The sequence below is a fragment of the Bos taurus genome, chromosome 18, assembly GCF_002263795.3.
Source record: "Bos taurus isolate L1 Dominette 01449 registration number 42190680 breed Hereford chromosome 18, ARS-UCD2.0, whole genome shotgun sequence".
In the NCBI taxonomy this organism is placed as follows: domain Eukaryota; kingdom Metazoa; phylum Chordata; class Mammalia; order Artiodactyla; family Bovidae; genus Bos; species Bos taurus.
The window spans coordinates 5,573,548-5,588,806 of NC_037345.1; the positions used below are offsets into that span (position 1 = coordinate 5,573,548).

Consider the following 15,259-nt stretch of genomic DNA (forward strand, 5'->3'; position numbering starts at 1 on the left):
GGCAGTTCCCTTGGCTTCCTGGGAGAATCGAGATCTACATCTTGCTCAGTGTCTTTTCTCCGAGTCGCAGGTACCGAGGCCCATCAGTGAGAAGAACCCAGCATATGCTCATGGCTCGTCAAAGTCACTCCTTTGCACATTCAGGAGATATTTATGGATCTTTTATTAGGACAGTTTTTATGGCCCAAGATTAAAAGTTAAAAGTTAAATAGTAAAAGTAATGAAGACGGGCCTTTGGAGGATCCAGCCGGCTTGTGTTTTCATTCCCTCCTCTTGTCAAGGCCCACTGAATTTTGATGATAGCATTAAAAGAAGAAAAAAGGGATGCCTCGGTTCATCTTTGGAAGGAGACAGTGTATGAATTAGCAAATTAATAAAATAAGCCTAGACTCCAAAGATGCTAATTTATACCTTCTCTGTAAGTATCAGGCTTTTCTTTTCTCGTGTGGAATTTATTTGTGGCATCTTTAATGTTCTCAGGAAATACTGTGGGCAACATTTGATAAAACATTTAATTGTTTGATCATGGAAAATAAATATCTAGATAGTGCATCCACAGCCCTGAGAGAAGTGGTCAGTAGGAAACAGTGCTTCCTGAAGGTTCATCCAAAGGATTGTTTTCGATGCTGAAATGCTTTATTTTAAGGTGGTTCCTGTTGGGCAGGGACCAGGTTCAGAACGGAGCCTCACTGTGTGATGAAGCAGAGATCTAGTGGAGGTGGTTACCGTGGCAGCCTGGTCTTGAACTGTGGATTGTCTGTGGAGTCCACTGATACTTATGGATGCACAGAGCAGGCAAGTAAAGAAGGATTCTGTGGTCAGAACTGTTTCAGAAATGCAGCACTTAACAGAGCTTCAAATGTCTCATACCTAAGAAAAGGAAACAATCATCTAGCTTTCAAACTTTACATCATGACCACTTACCACCCACCCACCCCACATTTTGTCGTCTGTTACACAGGACAGTATTATATATTGGGTTAGCCACAAAGTTTGTTCGGGTTTTACTGTAGTAGCTCATGGAAAAACCCAAATGAACTTTTTGGGCCAACCCAGTAGAACACCCAAGGGAGAGATAGTGTTTTCTAAATTTACATTGCCACTTAGCTCCTGCTTTGCCCGCTCCTTTTATCATTTTGTGGGGCCAGCCTTCTTTGGATCATTCTTTTGGGGACTGACTTTACTCAAGGGAGTCTGTTGCAAGTCCTGACTGACACAACACTGCAAAGATGAATTGTGTAACACATTTTTTCCCCATATGTTGTATATTTTTAAAACCCTGTCAATGGAGTGACTCAAAATCATCCAACCCATAATACCATTAAAACATTCAGCAAGACTTTTTCTCTGTTGACAGAGCCCTCAACTATCAAACAAAAATTCAGGGTGACTTTCAGAAATACCAAGATTGTCTATACTGTATTCTAAAAGGAGCCGATTTTAATATCTTTACTAATGCATTTGCTGTAACTCTCTCCTTTAGTAATTAGATAATTATGTATAATTAGCACATTAATTACGTGCAACAGCTGCAGTTGATTGTGTGTGTGTGTGTGTGTGTGTGTGTATACAACGGCCTGGCAACATCTTGTGAGTTCACCATTAGACCTGTGAAATTTTTCTCCTTGGCACGTTTTCAATGTTTTTTCCCTCGAGCATGGAGGTGAAAGGCAGTGAGGTGAACTAAATAGTTAACAAAGATGAAATGATCCTGCCCTGCTCTAGCTGTAGGTCTGGGGGAGAGTATCATCCCTCCCCCTGGGACGCCCAGCGCTGGTAACACCACCCTCGCCAGTTACCAGTTCCCCAGGTGGCCATCTGCCCTGGAGGCAGGGAGCTGGGGGCTCCGACGCATTTAAAGTATGCACTTTCTGTTTGGCAAAAGGCTTATTGTATATTATTAAGTGGACTGAGCAGTTTAAAAAATCATATGTACAGAGTGGTTTCCTTGTTATATAAAAACGGAAAATGGATTGACATAAATAATATGACCATAAGTTAGCTGCCTGCCTGCCTTTCCTCGAGAAACACTGATGTGCTATCGATAAGTGCCACTCGCCGTCCTGGTGCTTCGACTATATTAAATAACAAGACGGTCACCATCTGTGACTTGGAGATGGAAGGCTTTTTTTTTTCAAACTATTTTCCTAAAGATGAATGGCAACCCACTCCACTGTTCTTGCCTGGAAAATCCCATGGACAGGGAAGCCTGGCAGACTACAAGTTCATGGGGATTGCAAAGAGTTGGACATGACTGAGCGACTGAGCACAAAAAATATTTTCCTAAAGTTGATCATTTTCTGGAATGAATTTGTCACTTTTATCATCAGGAAAAAAAAAAAAGCCTTCAAATTGCATAGGAAAGTTGAAGATACTATCAGTTCAGTTCAGTTGCTCAGTCGTGTCCGACTCTGCGACCCCATGAACCGCAGCCCACCAGGCCTCCCTGTCCATCACCAACTCCCAGAGTTCACCCAAACCCGTGTCCATTGAGTCGGTGATGCCATCCAAACATCTCATCCTCTGTCGTCCCCTTCTCCTCCTGTCCTCAATCTTTCCAATCAGGGTCTTTTCCAAAGAGTCAGCTCTTCACATCAGGTGGCCAAAGTATTGGAGTGTCAGCTTCAACATCAGTCCTTCCAATCAACACCCAGGACTGATCTCCTTTAGGGTGGACTGGTTGCATATCCTTGCAGTCCAAGGGACTCTCCAGAGTCTTCTCCAACACCACAGTTCAAAAGCATCATTCTTCGGCGCTCAGCTTTCTTTATAGTCCAACTCTCACATTCATACATGACTACTGGAAAAACCGTAGCCTCGACTAGACGAACCTTTGTTGACAAAGTAATGTCCCTGCTTTTTAATATGCTGTCTATAATTTCCTAATAAGCCTGAAGCTAGGCATGTAGTAGGGGCTCAGTAGACACTTCTTGAGTTAAGAGGAATTATATTTGCATTTGAAAGCAACACTGAGATCTAACACCAGCTTTTAAATTTTGTGTCTGTGTGTGTGTGTGTGTGATTTGTTTGCCCCTTTGCAGTCGTTCATTGCCCTGGAGGTACCCCCTGGGAGGAGTGGGTGACAGGCACATCCTCTCCAGACTGGTCCTCTGAAGACCTCCGAGATCTTGCGAGCCCTGTGTCCCTCTCCGGCCAGGCCCGGCGGCGCCCCAGGAGGTGTCAGGCCTCCGTCAGCCAGGTCAAGTGTGGTCTCTCTGAGCCTCCCCACTGCAGCTCCCTCTGTACCTGCTTCCTACCTGCCAGGCTCCAAGCCCAGCAAGACGGCGTGCTCAGCACTATGGCAAGTTTCTTCTGAAAAGGAGGCTTCGCAGAGGGCAGAGAGCTTTCTCCCAAACACATCAGCACATTCGCTTTAGAAAGAAAATGAAATTAGAAAAGAAGAAAACCCTCTAAGCATGGCATCCTGGCGAAGCAGAAAGGTTCCTGACAGTGGCCGCCTTTGGCTAGCAGGAGTTTTTGGCTTAGTTCTGTCAGTCAGTCGGTCTCTCTCTCTTTCTCCCCACTTTGGTCTCTTATTTTTCTCCCTCTCTTTCCTTCCTAACGTCCCCTTTATTCACTTAAGAAGAGAATTTTCCCACACGCTAAGCAGTAGTGCATGCTTACCACAGTCAGCGAAACCACCCCGGCGAATAACACAAAACAACCTCCAGGACATCCCCCGTTTCCCTCTGGGGCCCCCCAGCCGTGCCCACCTCCCAGTGACCACAGCTGACGGAGGCCAGGAGCCTGCTCTGCCTGGAGCTCTTCCGTCCCCCCGAGGACACCACTGGCACACTCGGAGGGTCTGCTGGTTGCTCTCCCAGGAGCGCTGCCCCAGCCAGAGATCAGGGACATCCCTCCAGCTTCAGGAGGCGGAAGAGCGAACTTCTTTCTTCTAATAGCTGCATAATACTCCATAGCATGCATGTTCCACGGTTTGTCGCAATTAGACTTCCATCCGCTTTAAATTCTAATGTTCAGAGCTTTCCAGACATGTGGAAGCATTTTAGAAAATTGGCATCATGCCTGTAAACGTACGAACTCGAATTTGCTCTCGAACGTCCTGATGCGTAGAGTGCCCCGCACACGTGGCTTGTTTGTACACTCTGATTCCCCAAACGTTTGTCTCCGCTTTGTACACGTGCCGATTCCTCGTATTCCTCTGAGCCCTTCCTACATGCCCGCAGAATATATCTTTTTTTTTTTTTTTGGCATGGGCAGAAGTCCAGCTGAAAGAATACTTATTTAGCATAATTTAAACATGAGGGTTTTCTAATGCTACTTCCATTTAAATAATTCAAAAAGCTGTAGCAAGGTGTCTGAATGTGAAGGGAAGAGAGCTGTTAATGGAAACATCATCGAGGCTGAAGACATACTGTGTTATTCCGTCTGCAGCTGAAGAGTCTAAGATAGAGATCAAGATTAAGGTTGTCATCTCTGGTGGTGTGTTATCTGAGTCACCTGTTCCTTTCTGGAGGCACCAGTCTGATTCCTGTGAAATCATTTTTCCTGCTCTTTAGGAATGGCAAGTTTGCAATGGTCTAAATTTGAGCTATGTTATTTGTTTGCCATATGTATTTTTTTTTAAGTTTTATGAAAAAGTAGTACATGACGTTTCTTATTCAGGGCAACTGTCCTTCAAATATGAAACAGCTATCTTGGAATATTAACATCTTGGCCTGCATTTGTAGCAGCATGAATGATTTCTTCTGAAACTGACATATCAAGGAGCTTCTCATCTATTATTAACTTAACTTTTCCTCAAACAAAATATTTATCAGATGTAACTTGATCCCCAAATTCCTTTCCTTGCTTAACCAGAAGCTGTGACACACACACACACACACACACACACACACACACACCCCCTCATTCTTGGTTTCAACATTTTAAACACCCACCGAAAAGTAATAGAATGAGCAATAGAAAATCGCCAGAGTTGAAATTATTTCCAGCTATGTTTAAATATGAATGTCTTGTTCGACTCTTAGCATATGTATTTATGGCTGTGTGATATCATTATGGCATCGTAATGAATGTCTGCTGAATTATGGGGGATTCAGCAGGGGATACAAATGGACTTGAATTCTGTAACTGTCACGCTGCGGTCCGAGAAGGGTGGAAACTGATGTATTCCCCCTCCCCCCGCAGTAACACATCTGTCACGCCTCTGCTGTCCTCTGTGGGAGCCTCATCTGTTGGGAGTGAGAGGCGGGGTGGCCGGAGGAGGCTCTGTGTGACGGGACAGGTGTGAAATCACCAGTCAGGTCATGGAGCTGCCTGGCGTGGCTGTGGGTCTGCTTTAATCTGGACTGAGAATTATGTTGTGCAGACCTTAAAAAAATTTTTTTTTCCTTTCTTATTCTGAATGCCAACTTGAAATGAACTGACTTATTATTTAGTCTTTATTTTTGTGAGTGAGCATGTGGTTGTGCAGAGCACAGAGGTGGCGTGAGGAGAGAGGGTTGGTCCTGAGTTTGGTTTCGGTGAGCAAACACTGCGCTCCAGCCCCCTCACACTGCACGGGCACCAGCGGTGCTCTGTACTGTCCAGTCTGCTCATGAGATTCACAGTCACCGGGAACGCTTCTAGCAAGCGACTCCTAAGTTATGGCTGAAACCGTGGCAGCTGACAGGGCTGCTGGGGCTGTTTCTATTATTAGCATGAATGTTCTCTCTATATAGAGCACACACAGTTCCCTTAGGAGTCATTTTCCCCTAAGTTTTACACAGTGGGGACTTACCATTTTAGCATCAGGACCACGTGTTTGCCATGCACCCTGATTTCATTCATTGAAGAGGTATTTACTGAACGCCAGTTGTGCAGGAGGCCTAGTGCTGGGCCCTGGGAAACAGCCCGCCACTTGCGACCGGTCCCCCCTGGCCCCCAGCATGGAGGTCACGGACTTCCAGGGGAGCGGACGCATACCCCACCTGCTTAGAGGGGACGATTCTGAGGAGCATATTCTCGCTGGAGAGAGGTCTGCATCTCCCCAGGATGGTGGCTGCTTCCTGCATGGGCGTGGCTTCCAGGCGGGGGGTGGAGGAATGCAGGGCTCCCAGGCTACTGTGCACAGAGTGCCATTGCAGCCACCCCCCGGGGGCAGCCGCCTGCTGACCCTGGCCCATGGGCTGTGGTTCGTAGCTCTCTCCCCCACAGCGTGGGGTGGCTTGGCTTCTGCTCTCAGGAGCACCTGGCAAAAACTCCTTTGATGCCCGTTTCTGTGCTGGATGTCTCAGCACTTACCAAAGTTGGTGAGTCTAATTCTTGCTTAGCCCTTTTCCCAGTTTAATCCAATACATTAGATCGGATTATAGATACAGATGTAGTCTGAAGCAGGGCTGCTGGGCTCTGTTTATTAGCTGTGCCTCACTTGGTCTCACCTGTATAAATGGGGATCACAATATCCCAGACCTCACTGGGTTGTAACGATGAGAGGTTTCATGTATCAGAATGCCCAGGGAAAGCCTCAGACATGGTGAGGGCTATACAGCTCCTTGCTTTTGCTGCTGCTTCTTATCAGTAAATGCATCATTCTGATCATACTCACCTTGGGGACATTTTAAATCACATTTTGGCTTAGTTCCACCCTCTCTCTCTCCCTGTACCCCATCTCCCCCATCAAACCCATCCATATAAGATTAAACAGGTTGACAATCTGTTTCCTTCTGTATTTTTTTCTGTGCTCATATACATTTATATGAATCCTCCATGTGGGTATATATACAGATACACATACATACCTAGGGTTTGGGGGGATTTTTTTTTCTTTTTGATAGTTCTGTGTGATAAACTCCGGAATCACACCATGCACACTGGCCTGTGTCTTTCGTTTCTCATCCCACAGTGGCGTGATACCCCACAATGCAGAAGTGCCACAATTTACACAGTCATTCCCTGCCTCAGACGGGTTGCAGGGCATCCATTCAGTTTCCAAAGGTTTCTCCACACACTCCCGCCCGGCCACAAATAATGATAGGATAAGCATCTTTGTTCCTATGTCCAGACTGATGCTTTTATTTCAGTGGGATAGATTCCCAGGTGTGGGATTGCTGGGCCAGACTCTAAATTTTTTAAATGGATTTTTATCAATCTAATGGACTGTGCTGACGAGAGCCAAAACCCTGATAGAAACACTCAGCTGAGAGTGAATTTTTTAGATGTAAAAGTGGATGGTAATTAAGCACCCACACATTAAAAAAGAGTAATTTGACCAGCGTATCACAGTATTAATTGATTATAATGTCTGGAAGACTTTCGATTCCAGTATCTGACGGGGAGGAAGCAGGTGGAACCTCCGCCAGTTACGCCCACAGATTTTTGCACACAAGTGTCTGGAAGCAGCTAGCTTATCTTTGCTTGGAGTTTCGTAGGACAGACATAGCTAGTGTGTTGACTTGGATGTCAAGCACAGTGATCGGTGTTTGTCCAGATTGTCCAGTGGACTGGGCCGTTGAGGCTTAGTCCAGGCTGGGGCCTCGGGGTCCTGGTTTGTCATGAAGGACCGGGTGTATGGGAAAGCATCAAGCATTCGTGCGTTGGCCTCCCACGAGCAGAGTGGGCGTTTCACCTCCCAGGTCTCAGAGCCGGTAGTGGATGTCCTGTGACGTGGACTGCCTTCCTCCACGTCGCACGGGCCAGTCACCTACTGCCTAGAGGCCCAGCATTTGTAAGCTCGGGGAGGAGCTTGTTGATACCGGACAGGTGAGCCCTGAGTTTGCATTTTACCCAAGGTGTTAGCAAGCAGGAAGAACCAGAAGAGCCCAGAGTAAGTAATAGTGTCTGTGGTGGCGGGGGTCATCAGAGCGAGCAGAGCCGGATGGAGGACTGACCTTCTAGGGCAAGGGCGAGAGCCTTCAGATCCTTCCAGAAACACCTCCTTCGTCTTGGAGGAGAATCGAGTTGTTACGTTTAAGCGTTCAGCAGTTGAACCTTTTCCTTGATTTAAACTGTTGGATGGCTTCCTTCCGTAAGGTAATTCCTGATCCCATTGGATCTTGGAGAGTCCTCCAGACATCGTGTGCATCTCCTCTGCTTTTAGTAATTACTTTTAACTGGGGTCCAGTAAGTGGTGATGGGGGAGATTCCAGGAGCGTATCAGAGTTAGGAGAATGTGGGAGGGGCCAGAGTGAGTGAAAAGGCGAATCCCAACCTCAGTGTCTGCTGGTTAGGCCTCCTCTTTTAACGTCTGGGCAGAGTTCTTCTGAACTTTTTCAGATTCAGAAGTTGATCTCAGCTTCTTCACTCACTCAAGTGCTGTTGTCTTTACCAAGGCACGAAGTACATTCCTGAAACCTGGAAGTGGTTGAAAATGAGGGTTAGAATTTGAAAATTAGAAAAAACCCAGTGAAATCAGGACACCGTTCTGGTTCACTGAAGGCTTGTTCTATATTAAAGAAAACACAAAAAGCCTTCTTTTCTGAGTGTTTCTCAGACTCGGCTTTTCCCCACAAGCAACCTCCATCCTCACGCTCTGGAAGCTTTCTCCCGTGGTGAATGGTGAGAAAGCACCCGAGTTCTGGGCTCCGCTGCAGCCTCCGCCTCTGGCTCCGACGTCACTCCTCTCTGCCTTCCTCAGAAGCCGCTTCATGACCTCCAGATCTCTCTCTGACTCCCTGTGTTACCATTAGAAGACATCCACACTGGGAAATCGCTCAGTTCCTGTTTTTGATTAATATTTTATCAGCCGCAAGAGGAAATGGTATTCTGTAGCAACACTAATAAGTAATTGAGCAGATGAGATGTTCCTGCTGGCTTTGGTGAAAAGAACAGACAAGGTTACAGGCGGAGAGCTCAGGATAATAAAGTCAGGTGTGTGACACGAGTGTCTGGTGGCTTAAAATCCACCACCGGTGTGAGCAGGAACCCAGTGCTGAATCCTTCTTTGAGCGGTGGCTTACCTGCTTCATTTTATTGACAGCAGTCGTTGTAATAGTAATAATTACTGCCTTTGTTGAAAGTAACGTATATAAAGCAATTGGAGCTAAAATGTGAATTCTTACAGTATTTAATATGCAGCATTACGTATAAATTCAGGGTTACACTGGATGCAAGGTTGAGAATTCCACTCACCCCACTGTATTCAAATCGCCCTGGAAGAGAGGAAGTACCATAGCCATCAGGAATAATACCTTCCGGCCATTACCAAATCATCAATGTTTGGGGGGCTGGAGGTCACGGGCTTGGTGGCAAGTTTCATCTGTCCTTATGCATTTTAAGTGTCTGCATTCCGTATCCGGGTGGTGGTATTTTAATTCCCACCAGACAGTCTGATGGGAAGAGAGAGGATTCTTCTTCCGTACTTATTTTTCTTCATCTTGGGTGAGGAGACTTTCTATCGTTTGTAATATAGTGGGGCCTGGCCTTCAGCGAGTTCAGGTGCTTCCGGCACATCCCTGAGGCCTCCTTGCACAGAGGGACGGCGTTTCCCCTCATACCTGGTGTCCGGCACGGGGTGTCTAGTTCAGGAGACCAGGACTCTCGGGCGTCAGAAAACTGCTGCCCGGGCTCTCCCTGCAGGAGGTTGGGCTGTCCTGGGAAGCCCTGACTCCAGCCAGGAGCAGGGCTTTTAGGCTAATCAATTGCAGATAAGAACATACCACCGTTTTCAGAAATATCCGTGGATTTTTCTTCTCTCTCCATGAGTGTTTTATTAGCATTTGCTACTGTACTTCAGCCTGGTTCACTCAGGCCCATGTTTCCCGTGCATCACTTGGGGATTTCCATTAAACTGCAGCAGTTCCAATTTGTGCAGTATCAAGTTGGCATCCAAGACCGCGGACCGTCTTTCCGCCTGCAGACCTCACCTTGGAGATCTCTGATGTGCTGGGGCTGACTCCCTGTTCTGTGCGTCCTCCTCTTTATGAAGTTCCCGTTTTTATTGCTCAGGCACGGTTACTGTCGCTTTTTAAGGGAAACTGTCAGGAGACAGCTGGCGTGGGAACCAGGCGTGGCCCTCAGGGGTGCAGCCACACGCACTGCTCTTATTTGTCGTCTTTTAAAATTGTTTCCCATCGCTTTCTTCTCAGTCTCTCTCTCCATTAAAATCCAGCTTAACAAAATGTGATTGATTGGAGAGTTCACATTTGCCCTTTAATGAATTATCAGCATTTTATCAAATAATAGTAAATACACATCAGTGGACACTGAAATATAAGAACTATTTCATTTCTTTTGACAATACACATGTTTTCTTATCAAGCCAAATAGAAAATACTTGTCTTTGAGAAACAGTTCCTGTGGGACTTCCCTGGCGGTCCAGTGGTTAAGACTCTGAGCTTCCAGTGCAGGGGGCAGAGGTCTGACCCCTGGTCGGGGAACTAAGATCGCGCATGTCGGGATGGCGAAGAAAGAAAGAGTTGTTGTAGTTCTTGTTTTGCAGTCAGGGACCAGACATATGAGTAGCATATGCTTGGCAGCCTCCACTGCATCCTGCCAGGGACAGAGACGATGACGCTGTGCACACTATGTTGTTTTGTCTTTTCTTTTTTTTTAATTTTTAAAATTATTTATTTTAATTGGAGGCTAATTACTTTACAATATTGTGGTTTTTGCCATGCATTGACATGAATCAGCCACGGCATACATGTGTCCCCCCATCCCGAACCCCTCTCCCTCCCCCTCCCATCCCCCGGGTTGTCCCAGAGCACCGGCTTTGAGTGCCGTGTTTCATGCATCGAACCTGGACTGGTGATCTATTTCACATATGGTAAGATACATGTTTCAGTGCTATTCTCTCAAATCATCCCACCCTCGCCTTCTCCCACAGAGTCCAAAAGCCTGTTCTTTATATCTGTGTCTCTTTTGCTGCCTCAGGTATAGGGTCATCGTTACCAGCTTTCTAAATTCCATATATATGTGTTAATATACTGTATTGGTGTTTTTCTTTGACATTTCACTCTGTATAATAGGCTCCAGTTTCATCCACCTCATTAGAACTGATTCAAATGCGTTCTTTTTAATAGCTAAGTAATATCCCATTGTGTATGTACCACAACTTTCTTATCCATTTGTCTACCAGTGGACATCTAGGTTGCTTCCATGTCTAGCTATGAACAGTGCTGTGATGAACACTGGGGTACATATGTCTCTTTCAGTTCTGGTTTCCTTGATGTGTATGCCCAGCAGTGGGTTTGCTGGGTCGTATGGCAGTTCTATTTCCACTTTTTTAAGGAATATCCACACTGTTCTCCATAGTGGCTGTACTAGTTTGCATTCCCACCAGCAGTGTAAGAGGGTTCCTTTTTCTTCGCACCCTCTCCAGCATTTATTGTTTGTAGATTTTTTGATAGCAGCCATTCTGACAGGCATGAGATGGTACCTCATTGTGGTTTTGATTTGCATTTCTCTGATAATGAGTGATGCTGAGCATCTATTCATGTGTTTGTTAGCCATCTGTATGTCTTTGGAGAAATGTCTGTTTAGTTCTTTGGCCCATTTTTTGATTGGGTCATTTATTTTTCTGGTATTGAGCTGCATGAACTGCTTGTATATTTTTGAGATTTCTCTGTCAGTTGCTTCGTTTGCTATCTTAAATACTTCTCTACCCCTAGGACCCACGGGCTGGGGCTGTGGTGTGCTGGGCCAGGCCCTTCACTGTCTGGAACCCATCACAAAGTGTGCAGACAACACGTCTTCCAGTTCCTCTTTCTTGTCCCTAGTTGGGTGGACTCTGACACAGGGCATCCCAGCTTGAGACTTACCAGAAGTTTCAGGAAGCTGATCACTGCTTTAAGAAAAAGCTCTGAGGGAAGAAAAGTATAACTCTTTCCCTTCTTACTGGAGATATGAAAATCGTCTGCATGCGATGTATCATTTGGTTGGGACGTTCCATTTTGCCTTCCAGAGCGCATGTATCATCAGATCTCCCTCCGGCATGCAGCAGGTGGTCTGGCTTCTGTGATTTTGATGAAGGCGCTTCTGTAATAGGATTTCTGCACCGGCACACAAGGCCCTAGTTGTGAGCATACGCTCCTGGGTCTGCACTAGGGCAGAGGGATGGAGCTCAGAGCACCCCTAGGGAGGGCCCCGCTCAACCAAGAGTGGGAGGAGAGGGTAGGGGGAGAGCGGAGCAGGCGTGGTCCGGCAAGTGGGTGCTCATGGCTTCAGACCCCCTTGCTGACCTGAAGTGGTCCTTACATCTTGGGGAGGGGGTAGCGGAGGGAGGGAAGATGGTACTGGACTGGCGTCTAAGGAATCGAGCCCAGGGACACTGCTAGACATTCTCCAATGCACAGGAAAGCCCCCTTGACAAAATGTCAGTTGCAGCAAGATCGAGAAACCCCACTCTGACCGGTCCTGAAAGATTGAAGGCGACGTCACAGGATGGATGACTGGAGGGGTGGGAGTTTTTAACTCCGCAGTGGTATTTCAGCCTAGCCTCCCTTGCTCTGGCGGGTTAGGAAAGAATGTACTGCAGAAGGTTGCCCTCACCTTGCCCATCCAGAAAGCACTCCTATTCAAGGTTGCTAATTGCAGTGTTCTGTTGCCAGGGAAAACAAGCATCAGGATTTCATGATTGATTCATGATTAGGTTAAAATTAATGCTGCTCCTATTACACAACGCACTGGTAAGTAGAGGGAAGAGAATTTCTGCTCCGGGATCCTAAGTCAACACTGCAGTAAACTCCTAGCAAGCCCATTTATCTCAGGCTTAATGCTTTGTTGTTGCTTCTAAGCTCTTCTTAGGTGCCTCTGGGCTTTTTAACATTCTTTGGCAGTGGTAATTTATTAATTGATTTTTAAATTTGGCTTGTGAAAATGAACTTTAGTTAGGAGTTTAAGGAGAGTGGAATGGCCTATTTGTTTTTCAGTAGCTGGTTTTTTCATGTTTAGTCTTAGGAAGCAGTGGAAGGCAGACCACCGGGGAACTAGGGAGTCTTAGACCCCTACTTCCTCACATGACCGATGAAGAATCAGTTGCTCAGTGAATGGCTTTCTGTCATAAACATTTTAATAAAAATTGCTGATATTAAGTGACCTCTCCCCATCAAATGCATCATAACATAGCTTTGTACAGGTATGCTCAGCTATTGAATTTTTTGGCAATAGGTTAGGTATGTATTTTTTTTTTTTTGTCCCTTGGCAGTCTGATGCAGCCTTCTCAGAGTGCTTTAAAATGTTTACTATAAAATACCTAGGATAATAAAAGGCACAGATTATACTTCAATAAGGCTCTGTCTTTGGCCCCAAGGCTTGTATGGAAGCAAAACCACCATGTGATGTAATCATGGCTTTAGAAATCGAAATCCAAGAGAAGATTTGTGGATGTTTCTATGTGACTATTTGAAATTCTTCACCCTATAAACTTCAATTTGGCCCAGCTATTGATGACAATAATGATCTTTAATTTATAGACCACTTATAATATTTTGGTTGCTGTGCTAAACATTTTATAGCATATTATGTCATTTCATCTTCTCATCTCTGTAAGGTAGGTTATGCTTATTCCACAGGGCAGGAAATGGAGGCTCAGAGAAATAACATAGTTGATTTTCAAACCTTTGCTCAGTCTTAATCTCTTCTGTGGTCTTCATTTCATTAACACTCTATGTTTTATTTTGGTGTGGTTCTTTGGAATTGTTTATATCTTAGGAGTTTTGCATATGTTTATTAGAGAAAATTCCTGGGAATTTTCTCACACTGTTGTTGATAGACAGGAATCAGACAAACCAAAGCAAAGGTCTCCATTCGGCTTCCTACCCCTTGTGCAGACTTTGATGTTCAGAAATCCCAAGGACATCTTGAAGGACGGCAGAAAGCAAGACAGAATCTCTGGTCTCCAGGATGGACGCTTTTCTGAATGTCTCCTTTGTGTTTCTCCTTAGCGTAAGAAGGAAGGGTATGAAACGCTTTTCCTGGCCTCCCTTAGGTTTGGATGGTTGCTTCCTCTGACTAAATTATGCCACCTGCTTGGTTAAAGCAGTTGCACGTTGAGAATGTGGTTATTAACATTGCTACCTAATCCAATATATTAGTATCTTACACCAAAAGTTATATTTTATAATTTGCTACCAAGTCTTTCAGTTTTCCTCAAATGTCTGAAGTTGGATGATTAGAGACAAATTGTTGAAACCCACCAGTTACTGTGACTTTTTCAGGCTCTTGATGTCTAAACCTCACTGCCCTTATTAACTCTGCCATCAAAGTCAAATCATGGATTTTGGCCTAGATTTCCAGGTACAGGTGTTTGTTTGGACAAAATGACCAGCAGAATACACGTGAATATTGAGTAGCTGAATTTAGAAGAACATGATCTAGGTCTTCGGGGGCCCTTGGTTTTACTGTTATGCATTTCTGTGTTTTCAAAACGTCTTATTCTTTTTCTCAAGGGAACAAAGAAGGACTAAAGTAATAGATGGATCTGTGAGCCAGTCAGTCCCCACATTAGGAAAGTCCTGCAGAAGTTGCGATAGCTAGTAACAGGGATGGCCTCTGTTAGTTAAGGGATGTTGGAGTTTTCTTTGTGAATTCCCTATCTAGAGAGGAAAGGGCTTCTTAAGGTTAAGAAAGCATTGTGAAGTGTGGCTTGCCCGGCACAGTACTATGACTTAGGAGTATACGCAGTCAACATCTTAAAAATACATGCCTGCAGATGCAGTCTCATTAATGACATGCCAAACAAAAGGATGCTTGCCAGTGCAGAAAATACCAGGCGATTTGTTCATTGCCCCACCCTTCAAAGAAAATGACCTTGAACCCTGGCTGTCTTTTAAACTTGGATTTAAATCAGAACTGCGTGAAGGTGCTTGTTAGGATCCTGCTTCAAATCTCTTGAAGCCGCCTCTCTGGACTTGGGGATGAGCTGTCTCCTCTTTCACACCTCACCCGGTGGCCGTGCTGAGTTAGGGAGGAGCTGCTTCTGAAATAAAACTTGGGGAGTTCAGGAGCACTCCGTCTGGACACCTCCTTGTGGAAATGGGTGGGTGATCGATACAAGTGCATATTCTGGCTTAGCCTCTTTAATTTTCTTAAGAGGTTATTAATCGTCCCTCCGTTTATTGGGTTGCCAAATGCTCATGGCTTCTGCCCATGTTTGGCAACAGAGCCTCTCTCTGCACCGGCAGCTCTTGCCAGGGGTTATAACTTAGGTCCCTGCACTCTCGCATTGATCAGACGTTTACTTTACTCGAGGAGAATCCATCTTCCCCTCTCCCCCGCTTTATATTCTAACACTGATCTTCAGATGAGACAAGAGCCCCAGGAAGCAGAATACTCAGACTGCATGGCTCGGACCAGCAGCCGGTCGTTACTGTTTCAC

General features: G+C 45.5%; 2 protein-coding genes and 1 non-coding gene across 10 annotated transcripts in view; all 3 read left to right on the plus strand.

Annotated features, from left to right (window-relative positions):
- Positions 1-15,259, plus strand: part of WWOX (WW domain containing oxidoreductase) — a 930,720-nt gene that overhangs the window by 333,048 nt on the left and 582,413 nt on the right. Inside the window, exon 9 of one of the 8 annotated variants that reach the window (XM_005218399.5) lies at positions 1-15,259. This exon is cut by the window's left edge and continues 53,387 nt beyond it; it is cut by the window's right edge and continues 26,030 nt beyond it. The gene's annotated coding sequence lies outside the window, so the exon portion shown is untranslated. 8 annotated transcript variants of the gene reach the window in all.
- LOC132342707 (keratin-associated protein 5-1-like) overlaps positions 1-15,259 on the plus strand; it is a 45,501-nt gene that overhangs the window by 4,212 nt on the left and 26,030 nt on the right. The window contains exon 1 of the mRNA XM_059877049.1: positions 1-15,259. This exon is cut by the window's left edge and continues 4,212 nt beyond it; it is cut by the window's right edge and continues 26,030 nt beyond it. The gene's annotated coding sequence lies outside the window, so the exon portion shown is untranslated.
- MIR2285AL (microRNA mir-2285al) lies at positions 977-1,056 on the plus strand. Its single transcript, NR_162227.1, has one exon. It is a non-coding gene; the product is annotated as a microRNA mir-2285al (primary transcript).